Raw genomic sequence first — 13,611 nt, 5'->3', positions numbered from 1 at the left:
TTCCAGCAGGGTCCAGTTCTGACGGAGGGCTAATGCAAACACGTCGTCTGCCAATCAGCTCCACTGGGGAGCTGGTCCCCTGGGCGCTTTGTGGGCAGCCCCAGCACTTGGAATTTGGGGATTGTGACACCCGAGTACTGGGATAGGAGGTGGGCTGGGGGCTGAGGGGAAGATCCCTGGGAGAGGGCTGGGGGATGTGGGTCTCTGCTGTGGGGAGTTCGTTGTCGCTCCGGCTCCTGCCTGCCTGGGCTTGAGCTTCCAGGGGACATGTCACACCAGGAACCTAGGGAGCCATTGGGACTCCAGCACCGGAGGCTCCGCCACCCCAGGGGCTTTCCATGCCTGTGAGTTTCAGAGAGCCCCTGGGGCGAAGGGGGTGCTTCCTAGGCTAGGGCCTACGAGCCTATGGCGGGGTGGAGAGTGTCGGGCTCGCTGGTGAGCAGAGCAGCTGGCTGGGCCTGAGCGAGCATGGCCATGCTGGTCACTGCCACCTGTGGGGACGTCCCCGGGGCTCTGCTTGCGGCCCAGCTCCCACAGGCGTGGTGCATGGAACCACCTCGTGCTGGAAGCCTGAGGCTGGAAGGAAGTCCTCCAACCTCGTGCTCCCAGCAGACGTCAGGGCTGCCAGAGGTCACCCGCCCCATCCTGGCAAAGGCAGGGCTGCGTCCCCTGACGTCGGCTGCCCTGCAGGCCATCTTCCCGGCTTGGTCACCGTTACTGCAGAGCAGCTCTGCCATGGCTGTTAACCCTGCGCTGCGCCAAAAGCCCGTCGCAGCCGCTTCACGGGGGCATTGCGGGCCCCTGGGCTGGGATGTGTGCAGGGTGCTGCTTTCCCTTCCTTAAGTTAAGCCAGGTCTGCCTGGAAAGGAGCCTGGGGAGGGGATGCAGGTCCTTGGGCTTCAAGATGCTGACCTGGCCGCCGCTGTGCTTGGCTCGTGCTGTCCTGCATGCAGGCAGTTTAATCATGAGCCTGGTTGTCATGAGCATGCAGCGGGCACCTTGGCAGGCTGAGGGGCTCCTGAGCGCCAGCTCAAATCCCTCAAAGACCAATGGTCTAACCTCTGCAGGGAGTTCGGTGACATGTGCCCACGTTTTGCTATTTCACCACTGTGCACTGAACTGTGAGGTGTGTCGGGATGGGGGGTCTCTGGGAAGAAGCGCTCTGGACGTGTGTCAGTCGTGGACAGCATTGGCACCCGAGAGCCTTGTCTGTAGACAGGGAGCTGTGTGGAGGCGGATCAGGGCCACAGGCAGGTGGGTTCTGACCCAGGGCGGGGCCCCACTGGAGGCGGCTCAGCTCAGCAGCTGCCCTCTGCCTCACTCATCCACAGAAGGGCTGGCTCCACAGTTCATCACCAGCACCGAGCAGCCGGAACAGTGCCAGGGCCCTCAGCCCCGAAGAACCCCCTCCAGTGGTTATCAGGCCTGCCTGCTGCATTGACCATTGAAGCCAGCAGGCAGGGGGGTAGCCCTAAGCCCAGAGGAGGCCCAGGGTGCGCACCAGCATGGTGCCCATGGGCACTGGGATGAGCAGTCTCCGTGCCAGGCCAGCACACGCGGAGCACAGGGACGTGACCCACAGGACAGCAGCGCAGCCCCTGCCTTGCCATTGTCCACATGTTCCTGGCATGAGTAGGCCAAGGTTCACCCCCAGATGGGTGCCGGGCCTCCCACGTGGGCTGCAGCTGGGGACGCACCTGCCCACCTCTGCATGGACCAGAGCACATGTGCTCAGCTCTGATGGCTGCCAGACCATCTTCAAAAGGACTGTACCAGGTACATGTCAGCAGAGAGGTGGAGTCCCGCTGAGTCACACTCTCACTGCACGGGTTTGTGAGTTTAGCTGCTCTGGGAAATGGGGAGTTTTTGAGGTTTCAGTTTGTGTTTTCCCAGTGACTAACTGAATGTCCTTTCATATTCTTTTGGGCTGTTTGGATAGTCTTTTGTGTGAGGTGCCTATTCCTATTTCTATTCTTTCCCATAAGCAAACATTTCAAATACTGTTCTAGTTGGGTTTGATGCACTGTGGTCTCATCTACTTGAGAGGCTAAGGCAAGAGGATTGCTTGAGCCCAGGAATCGAGGCCAGCCTGGACAACAGGGAGACCCTGTATTCAAAATAAAACATCAGAACAGAGCCTCAGTGAGCAGCAGAGCTCTCAGCAGCCCCAGCCACATGTAAGTGGAAGCCCTCTAATGGAGACGAGGAGGAGGCAGGGGAAGATATTTTAAGAAATAATGTCTGAGCATTTTTCAAATGTGATGAAAAATATAAAACAGTAGACACAGAAGCTCAAGAAAACTAAAAGGCACATCAGAAGTTTCACCGAACATAATGTTCTCTGACCACTCTTGCCTCGTTTCATACCTGAGCTTTCCCGGGACACCTTATCTCTAAACCATACCAGCTTCCCCTTGAGCCTAACGGGGACGCACTCTGAGAAATGTCACTAGGCAGACACCAGGCAGACATGCTGGGGTGCACAGACAACCAAGATGGCCTCAGGGCACCGGTGATGTGAGCTCCGGGAGCGCCCGTCCAGTGACGACCCGGCGGAGTTCTACAAGTGAAGTGCGTGTGTGTGACTGAGTGAGCAACGTGAGATGAGCCACAGGCAGGTTGGGATGAGTTGAAGAAGCATGCATGCCACGAACGGCGAGCAACAGCACAACCCGGGAAAGCAGGGGTCTGGAACGTCCTGATGCAGCGCACACAGCAGGAGGGTCTGAGGGGCACATGCACGTCCTGGATGCTCCCTACCCTTCCCCAGCACTGGACAGAGCTCTCGGGACCAGCAGTGCAGCTCCCACCTGGATTTGTCCGCGGACTGCCTGGTGACAGACTGGCCAGCAGCACCACCAGAGGCAGACCCTGTCCCAGCCCCGAAGCCAAGCCAGCTGAGGGGGCTTCTGCCCTGACGGACAGCCAGAGGCACACCCCGTCCCAGCCCCGAAGCCAAGCCAGCCGAGGGGGCTTCTGCCCTGAGACGGACAGCAGCCCTCAGGAGGGGCAGAGCTCGCGCACGCTCCCTCACAGCTCGGTGTGACCAGTTAGCATCAGACCTGAGGAGTAACAGCATGGCGTCTGTGTCACACGAGCATCCTCACAGGTGGAAATTCTGAAATCAAACCCCTGGGAAGAAAGAGCTCAGCAGGAAGAGAAGCAAAGCTTTCCGGGTGATTGTTGTGCGATGGCTGTGGAAGGTGGTCCGGAGCTGCCCTCCTTCTGTGCTTCTCAGAGTTCTCTGCAGCTGCACCACCTCCACCACCTGACGGGTCCTCTGCCAACGCCTCTGCTGGGGCCGGGACCCAGGGCCTGTGCATGCGAGGCGAGCACTCTGCCACCTGAGCTGTGTCCCAGCCCTGCTTCCTGCTTCTTTCTGCACTCTCTTTTGCTTTGTTTTTGTTTTTGTTTTTGTTTTAGTATCCAGGACTGAACCCGGGGAGGTGGGGGGCGGGGTTTCAACCTCTGAGCCACTTCACAGCCCTTTTTCACATTTTATTTAGAGACCAGGTCTCCCTGAGTTGCTCAGTGCCCCACTAAATTGCTGAGGCTGGCTTGAATTTGCAATCCTCCAGCCTCAGCCTCCCAAGTGCTGGTCACAGGCGAGCGCCACCACCCTAGCCCTCATTCCATCTTTTGTCTCCCTTCCCCCACCCAGTCTTTCTCTTTTTCTCTCCTTTATTTTTTTGTCCCTTTTTTACTTTTCTTTTCTCTCTATTTTTATCCCTTCTTCCAAATCCAGTTAATGTACTATCATTAATACCTGTCTTTTCAGCCTATTCTGTATTTCACCTGCTTTTCTCGCTGGCGGGTAGAGTTGTGGCCATCATTAGTCATGACTTCTACCTTACGTGTTGAGATATGCATTGCTCCTAAATGACCACTGCTACTGACTGTTACTCTCTCCTCTCAAAGTGGGACTGGTGGTCTCACTTAGCACTTCAGTTGTGCTAATCAGATGTGTTGAAGCTAAGATACACCCCCAGCCCCAGGCTTAAAGATGACTGTTCACTAAAAGACCCTCACATAAAAAAGATGTGCCAATGTAGGACCTAAGGAACAGGCCAACAAGATACCTCCCAAATCTCATAACCCTCCAAGAACCAAACCCACAAATATCAAAGTGGATGAAATCCCAAAGAACTCAAAAAGTTGAGTGTTCAAATGCTCAATGAATGAACAGAAGATCTAAGAAAGGGATTGAGGGACGAAATGCAGGCTGCGAAAGAGCATCTCAATAAGGAGGCGTTCCGAGAAGGAACCACACAGAAACCTTAGAAATGAAAGACTCAGTAGATCAAAGATGTTCAGCTGAAAATCTCTCCAATGGATTAGGTCCAGTAGTGACAGAATCACAGAACTTGAAGACAAGGTGACTGGCCTAAATATTCAGACGGTATTAAAGAAAAAATAAGAAGCCGTGATCAGAATATATGAGAATTCAGACGACATCAAGAGACCAAAGTCAAGACTCATGGGCACTGAGCAAAGGATGGCGATAGAGGCCAACAGCACTGACGGCCTCTTCAGGGAAACTAGCAGAGGGTTCCAAACCCATCCAGGTACCAAGTCGTTCAGAACCCAGATGGACAACACCAAAAAGAACCTTTCCACAGCATGCTGTCACTTGACAGGGGTCCAAACAGGTGCCTTCCAGGGGCAGGGATCTCAGCCTGGCCGTGCAGGTTGAGTTGTTCTTGCACCAAGAACAACTTCAGGACATGTTGAAAACAAAGCACAGTGAGGACTTATTAACGGGCAGCAAAGCAAAGCTCACACAACCCACGGGCGCGGGGCTGCCTCTGGGAAAGGGTGAGTCAGGCAGCCGGGGTCCAGCTGTCGAGCTTGCTGACTGCACGTGGGTCTTCCTGGAGAGAAGCGCATGTCACAGGCAAGCCTGTGAAAGTCAAACCCATGTCCATCATTTGGTATTGGGGTTCAGAATGATCGTTCTTTTTCAGCAGCATAGACATAGATCAGTTGTGGGCATGTTTTATGAGTCTTTGAATCTGCTGACATTTAAATTATTAATTTGTTCTAATCTGTTACAAGAATATGCTGGAGGTTTTGTTTCTCTAAATAAGGAAATAGGCATGGCAGGTCTTGCTCATGGATCCAGGTCCCCATCTAGGAAGGGTCTCTTGTTCTCTCTCCCCTTGAGTCCATCTGTCTTAATACTGTAATTACAATATCAAATATGTAGAATACAGATAGAATTTTAAAGCCCTCCGGAGAAATTTCAGGTCATATTTAAAAGTACATTAATCAGAATAATATCTGATTTCTCATCAGAAATCCTAAAATTCAGTAAGCCCTGGAATGATGCAAATTCAAGCCCTGAAAGAAAATAATTGTCAACAAAGATTGCTATATCCACCAAAGTTGTCCTTCAGAATCAAATAAGAAATAAAAACCTTCAAAACCTAGCAACACATTAAAGGACTCATGACTGCTAAGCACTGTGGAAGATCCCTAGAGCAGATAAGAACAGAGCTCAAGAAAGAACAAGTCCCATTAGGAGAGTAGTTAAGCAAGGAAGAGTTAAGAGCAAATTAAAAGTCAGAAATAAATCACAATGGCAGGAGATAATAAATGACTCTGTGTAACACTGAATGTAAATACTCTCAAATCACCAGTTAAAGCCATAGGCTAGGAGGTTGGGTTAAAAAGATCAAACTATGTTTCCTGAAGGAAACACCCCACCAGCAAAGACATCCACAGACTGAAAGTGAAAGGGTGGAAAATGATATTCCATTCTAATGGAATCTTAAAGAAAGCAGGGTAACTGGTCTCATATCCAACACGACAGACTTCAAGCCAAAAGTAATCAAAAGGGACATAGAAGGTAACTACTTATTGGTAAAGGGAACACACCAACAATGAGATATGACAGTAAATATTTACACCCCAAATGTCAGTACACCTGATTGCATGCAACAAACTCTATTCAACACAAAGGCTCAGTTACATCCAAATACACTAATAATGCTGAGAGATTTTGACACACCTCTTTCAACAGTAGATAGCTCATCCAGACATAAAGTCAGCAGACACTTCAGACCTAAAACATACTACAAATCCAATGAACTTAAAAGATATCTACAGAATATTTCATCCAACAACAGTTAAATATACTTTTTTCTTAGTTGCTTATGGAATTTCTCCAAAATGAACCACATTGTAGGACACAAAGCAAGTCCTAGCAAATACAAAAAAATAGTTGATGGAATTCCTTGCATCTTATCAGATCATAATAAAATGAAATTAGAAATCAACAGGAAGAAAAACTATGAAAATTATAGAAACAGTATATTGAACATTACACTTTTGAATTATGAATAGGCCATCAAAGGAATCAGGGAGAATTTTTGAAATGTTTATAATCAAACTAGAATAGAGGTATTACATACTAGAATTTCTGGAAGACCATGAAAGTGGTTCCAAAAGGAAAGTTTAGCTGTGTCTACATTTAAAAATTCAGAAAATCCCAAATAACCTAAAGGTGCATCCTAAGATCTTATAAAAAGCAGTATAGTAGAATGAAGGAAATAATTAAAATTTGAGACAAAATTAACGAAATAGAGGATTTTTAAAAGTACAAAGGATCAGCATAACAAAGTGTTGGTTCTTTGAAAAGATAAACAAAACTGATAAACCTTTAGCCAAAGAAAGCAAAAGGAAGAAAGAAAAAGACCCAAATTAATAAAATTTGAGATGAAAAAGGAGATATTACAACAGACATTACAGAAATCACAGAAATCCAGAGGATCATTAGAGACTTTTTGACAACATATATTCCAATAAATTGAAAAATCTATAAGAAATATATAAACTTCTAGGTACATATGACCTACCCATATTTAAACAGGACAATAATAGAAAACCTAAACAGACCAGCAACAATGACATTGAAGCAGGAATAAAAAGCCTCCAACAAAGAAAAGCCCAGGACCAGATGGATTCTCAGCTGAGTTCTACCAGTACTTTAAAGAAGAACTAATTCCAATGCTCTCAAATCATTCCATGAAATGGAGAACACCTCAAAATTCATTCTATGAAGCCAGTTTCACCCTGATACCAAAACCAGATAAGAACACATCAAGGAAAGAAAACTACAGATCAACTCATATCCAACAACACATTACAATATTATTCACCATGATCAAGTTGGTTTCATTCCAGGGATGCACAGATGTTCAACATTCACAAACCAAGACACCACATTAGAAGAAACAGTACAAAAATCATATGAACATCTCAATAGATGCAGAAAAAGCCTTTGACAAACTCCAGCACCCATTTATGTAAAAAAAAAAAAAAACCTAAAGAAAACTGGGGATAGATGGAACTCACTTTAACATCACAAAAGTTTTAAATGATGAACCCAAAGCCAACATAATACTGAATGAGGAAAAACTTAAAGCATTTCCTCTAAAATCAGGAACAAGACAAGGGTGTTCACTCTCACCACTCCTATTTATAGTACTTGAAACTATAGCCACAGCAATCAGACAAGAGAAATATATAAAAGGATAAAGATAGGTAAATAAGAAGTCAAACCAGCATTGTTTGCTGATGGTATGATCCTAAACTTAGAAGATCCAAAATATTCCACCAAAAGACTTTTAGAGCTAACAAACAAATCCAGAAAAGTAGGATAAAGAAAATCAACATACATACAAAATCAATAGCATTTTTATATGCCAATAATGAATTCACTGAAAGAAATAAGGAAAACAATTCTGTTATAGTAACCTCCAAAAAACCCACCTAGAAATAAATCTAATCAAGGAGGTGAAAGACTTCTACAAGGAAAATTATAAAACACAAAAAAAATAAATAAAGAAAAATATTTAGAAGATGGAAAGATCTCCCATGTTCTTGGATAGACAAAAATAATATTGTTAAAATAACCGTATTATCAAAAGTGATCTATGGAATTAATGTGATCCCCATCAAAATACCAATAGTTCTTAAATTCACATGGGAGCATAAGAGACACAGAATAGTCAAAGTAAATCTGAGCAAAAAGAGCTGGGTTGGTAGCATCACAATATCTGATTTCGAATTACACTACAGAGCTACAGCAACAGAAATTAAAACAGACAAGAAGACCAATGGCATAGGATAGAAGACACAGAGACAAATAGGCACAGATACAGTCGTTTGATCCTTGCCAAAGATGCCAAAAGAAACACTGGAGGAAAAACGACCATTAAACACATGGCGTTGGGAAAGCTGGTTGTCCATATGTAGAAGATTCAAACTAGATCTTTATCTCTCATTGCATGAAAGCCAACTAAAAATAGATCAAAGGCCTAGGAATTAGGCCAATAACTATGCAACTCCTAGAAGAAACCCTGTGGTCAGTACTCCAACATACAGATATAGGTTAGACTTCCTCAACAGGACCCTTAAAACTCAGGAAATAACGCTAAGAATTAAGAGTAGGATGGCATCAAATTAAAAAGCTTTGCACAGCAAAGGAGACAACAGTACAAAGAGAGAGCCTGAATAATGGAGAAAATGTCTCCCCACTGATCCTGGGAGAAAAGATTATAATGTCTAGAGTATATAAGTACTTTAAACACTTAATACCAAATAATCCAACCAATAAATGGGCAAAAGAACTAAACAGACATTTCTCAAAAGAAGTACAGTTGAACAACAAATATATATAAAATGTTGAACATCTTAAGCAATCAGGGAAATGCAAATCAAAACTACACTGAGACTTCATCTCATTCCATTCAGAATACAGCCATCAAGAATACAGGTAACAATACATGCTGAAGAGGATGTGGGGGGAAAGGAACACTTTTAAACTATTGGCAGGATTGTAAACTACTGTGGAAATCAATATGGAGGTTCCTTGAAAGACTAGGAATGGAGCCACCATATGACCCAGCTCTACCACTCTTTGGTATTTAGCCTAAAGAATTAAAGTCATCATACTAGCAATACATGCATACCCATGTGTATAGCAGCACAATTCACAATAGCCAAACTATGGTAGCAGTCTAGGCATTTGTCAGTGGATAAATGGATAAATAATATATGGTGCGGGGTGTGGTGGCACATGCCTGTAAACCCAGCAGCTCAGGAGGCTGAGGCAGGAGGACCATGAGTTCAAAGTTAGCCTCAGCAAAAGCAAGGTGCTAAGCAACTCGGTGAGACCCTGACTCTAAATTAAAAAATACAAAATAGGGTTGGGGATGTAGCTCAGTGGTCCAGCCCCTGAGCTCAATCCCTGGTACCACTCCCCCAAAAAGGTATATATACACAATGGAGTTTTATTGAGACATAGGAACAAATTTGCATCATTTGCAGGAAAATTAATGGAACTGGAGAACACCATGTTAAGCAAAATAAGGCTGACTCGGAAAGTCAAGTGTTGGTATGTTCTCTCTCATTTGTAGAAGTTACTGTGGGAAAGGAAAAAAGAACACTCTTGAAAACAGGAGGGAGAACAGTAGAGCAAAGGAAAGGGATGGGGGAGAGAGGAGGAGGGAAAGGGGAAGTGCTGGGGAATCAAACTGATCACATTATGTGCATGTATAAATATGTCCCAAAGATGTTACTTTTATGTATGATATGCACCAATAAAGTAAAACATACCCAATCCCAGAGAAGGCAGAGAGAGATGAAAAGAGGAACATGAGACTGATGGGACAAACAGAAAACAAATGGCAACATTGTGGATTTAAGGTCAACCACACTGATAATTACACTAAATGTAAATGTCTCAAACACCCCCAATTAATAGGCAGAGTTTGCCAGACTTAATAAAAAAGCGAGACCCAATTATATGCTGCCTACCAGAAATCCATTTCATTTTGTTTTGTTTACTTTTTTTACAGGGGGATTGGACCCGGGGGCACTCTACCACTGAGCTATACATAACCCCAGCTCTTTTTACTTTGAGACTCACTAAGTTACTAAGACTGGCCTCAAACTTGTAATCCTCCTGCCTCAGCCCCTAGGTCATTGGGTGTACCAATGTGCCCAGCTAAGAAAGTCATTTTAAATAAGTGAAAAATAGAAAGTCAAAACTGATGCATAATGTTAATATTCAACACAAGAAAGCTGGAGTGGTTATATGAACATCAGGAAAATAGATTGTGAGAGAGAACATTTCCAGAAAGCAAATTAAATCTTTTCACAGACATAAAATAATTAGTTCATAAAGGACATGGGAAGGGCCTTGTGTTTCTGTACCCAGGAGCAGAGGTGCAGTCCACAGAAGCCAGATCCAGCAGAACCACGGGGTCGCAGTCAGAGCCACAAGCTCGGAGTAGCACGGCTCTCAGGAAGTGGAAGGAAGGACACTCAGAGCCTCTGCTAGGACAGAGGCCTGAAGAATGCTCTGCCCCCTGGCCTGCTGAACTGGACAGACCCACCCCCGACCCTTGGGGACACATGGAACTTCCACCTCAAGACTGTATTCTGGACAATGAAGCAATTTAATTTTAAATATCATACGTTGAAATTACGGGTTGATGAAGAACTCAGAAGGGTGTTAGAAAATGTTTTCAGCTGAGGTGAAAGCCCAAAATATCCAAGCGTGCGATATTTGTGTGTAAGCTGAAGTCCAGCTAACGCAGCACCAGGGAAAACCACCGTCCTCAACTCCTCCAGGAGAACTAAGGCTTGGCGGACACTGCAAGGCCTGCAGTCCTGACTGGGAATCCGAGGCAAGAGGATCTCCAGGGCAAGGCCGGCTGGGTGACTGAGGCTGGGTGTAGCTCAGTGGTAGAGGTTTGCCTAGTTGGCATGAGGACCTGGGCTTAATTCCCAGTATCAAAAAAAAAAAAAAAGAAAAGAAAGAAATCCTCAGCTTCCATCTTGAACTAAAAAGAAAATCAAACCTAAAGTGAGTAGAATATATTAAATATCAGAGCAGAAATCAATGAAACAGGAAAACAACACAGAAAATCAATGAACCCAAAAGCTAGTTCTTGGAGAAACCAATAAAACAGATAAACCTCCAGTTAGGTCCATTAGGAGACACAGAAAAAAAAACACAAATTACCAAAGTCCAAAGTGAGAGAATCAACATCATCACGGAGTCTACGTGCTTGAAAAATAAGGAGGAAATATCATGCATAACTTTATGCCAATATATTCAACAATGCAGGCAAAATGGACACATTCCTGGAAAGACAAATCATCAAACTCACTTCATTTGGGTTTGTGAAGAAGCCGAGTGTCTTCTTTCCATTGAAAACACTGGATCTGTGGTGAAAACCTTCACATGGGGAAACCCCAGGGCTGGCCGGCAATAGTGGAGGAAGGTGTGCAGACATCTCAAGCTCTCCCAGACCTCAGAGACAGGGGTCCACGTCATGCTTTCCGACTTAAAGCAGACATGTCTCCTTCTCTTCCTCTCTCCCTGCTCCTCCCTAATCTCTCCCTGCTCCTCCCTCATCTCAGGGGAAACAGGAGCACCTTTCTTCCCCATCCTAGGCAGAGTTATCTGTCCCTGAGCACACACCCACCACAGGAGCCAAGTCATCCAGACTTGGAGATGACACCAGATCTCAGCAATGACATCTCCCAAATCAACACGTGAATCACGACTCCAAAGAGAACACGTGGAGTGCAGCCTTTGAGCCTCCTCTTCAACAGCCCCTGTTCCTGCTGAGGGGCAGCCTCACAGCCTCTGGGACAGGGGTCCCCTTGCTTCTCCTTGGCAGGCAAAGCAATAAACCTTCTTTTTCCTTTTTCTCAAAAGTGTGTCCTTGGTATTGGATTGGCATCGGGGACAAGGACCGAGCTTTCAACAATGCCCTTCCCTTCCTGCCGTCCTGAGATGATCCACCTTCTGGCGCGTGGGTGGGCAGGCAGGCAGTGGTCTATCTTCCTTTGGGTCCTTGGATCTGATCTAACCTCTGTGGCTTCTGCATCACTGGGGAGGCACCGGTAGCCAGTCTGGTGTCCCCTCTGCGGGCCATCTTCTCCTGGTGGAGGGTTCCCCTGGCCACCTACACTCTCTGACCTGCTCTTTCAGGTGTAACAATGTGGGCGTCTCAGTGGTGTGCCCGTGTCTGTCCCCACAGTGGGAAGCCCAGCGCCCCCCCACAGAGAGTGCCTTTTCCGTGCACATCCATCTCCTGTGATTCTGACCTGTCTCCTCTCTGCCTCCTCATGGTCCCATCCAGGTGCTGAAGTCTCATCTTTTCAGATAAATTTGTTTTCCATATTGGTAATTTTATCTCATTTCTCTTAATACACTTATTGAATTTTTTGTTCACTTGACATATCTTTTTTTTTATCTCTAGAAGTTTTATTTGCTTCTCTTTAAATCCTGCTGGTCTTACTCTTTAGTTGTACTTCACCTTCCTTCTCTTGCATTCTAAACATCAAATTAACTTGTATTATAAGTCTAATTATTTCCAAGTTTGTGTATCTGTGTATGCTATTTTTTCCTCCTTGCCGGTTTGTTCCTGTACTAATTAATGGTACATTTATTCCTGCACGCTTGCAGTTTTATTTTTACTTGTTCTTTTTAGAGATACATGACAGTAGAGTGTATTTTGACTTATCACACATACATGGAGTATGACTTCCCATTCTTGTGGTTTTACATGGTGTGGAGTTACACTGGTCATGTATTCATAAATGACCGTAGGAAAGTGATGTTTGATTCATGACTCATTCCGCTATCTTTTCTATTCCCCCCTCTCCTCCCTTCCCTTGCCTGTTTGGGGATTTTTGATTCTTTGTTCATATCTGGTTGTGCGGAGTCTGTCTGAATCCTGAGACCTCTGACGCTGGAGGTTTCTTCTGGGAGGCACACATGTACCTGGCTGGAACCTGGCTGGCTTGAGGGACCTGAACTACTTTCGAAGTCCGGATGTCCACTGGGGCATGGCCCTTACCCTGCCTTGGTGTCTCCAGGAACTGCTTCCTAAGCCCTGGCTGGTGTGGCGTGGAACGTGCTCCCTCTGTTCACAGGTCTGATGAGTGACTCAGGGACAGAGCACCAGTGCAAGGCTGGGGTCGCAGGCAGAGGCCAGACAACAGGAGGTCTGGAAAGCCAGACAAAATGTCCGGATTCTATTTTAGGGCAGTGGAAAGGCCATGTGGTCTTAAGTAGGATATGAAGTGCTCCTTCTATCTTTTCGAAGATCTTTCTAGATGCTCCCTGGAAACTATGGCTCATAAGAATTGGAGTTAAAAGCTGACTACAACAAACGCAGCGAGAGATGACAGTGGCTGAGATCGGCATGTGCCAGCAAGAGCAGCCAAGGACCTCCTGGCACATGGTCTAAGTCTCTTAACCTGAGCAGTGGCTAAGTCGCATATTTAGGGAAGTTAAATGCCTTCCTTAAAAAGACAAAAGGCAAAGCACTTGCTGGGGACTCTTCTCAGGCAAGACCAGCAGCTGGTGGCTTTATAGTCAACCACCTCTTCTCCCCGCTGACTTTCTGCAGTTTCCCATCAGAACCAGTGCCCCTGTGGTCCCCTGGATGCCACCAGGAGGACTCTTTTCCTCACAAAGACAAATACCTGGTGCTTAGAGAGGAGTCTGCCTGTTCAGGAGCTCCTGGGTGGCAGGCAGGATCACATTCATAGAGGGGCGATTAAGAGGCTTAATTTCATGAG

The sequence above is a fragment of the Sciurus carolinensis genome, chromosome 6 (genome assembly GCF_902686445.1).
Source record: "Sciurus carolinensis chromosome 6, mSciCar1.2, whole genome shotgun sequence".
Taxonomy (NCBI): Eukaryota; Metazoa; Chordata; class Mammalia; order Rodentia; family Sciuridae; genus Sciurus; species Sciurus carolinensis.
Note: the sequence above shows the minus strand (reverse complement) of the source record.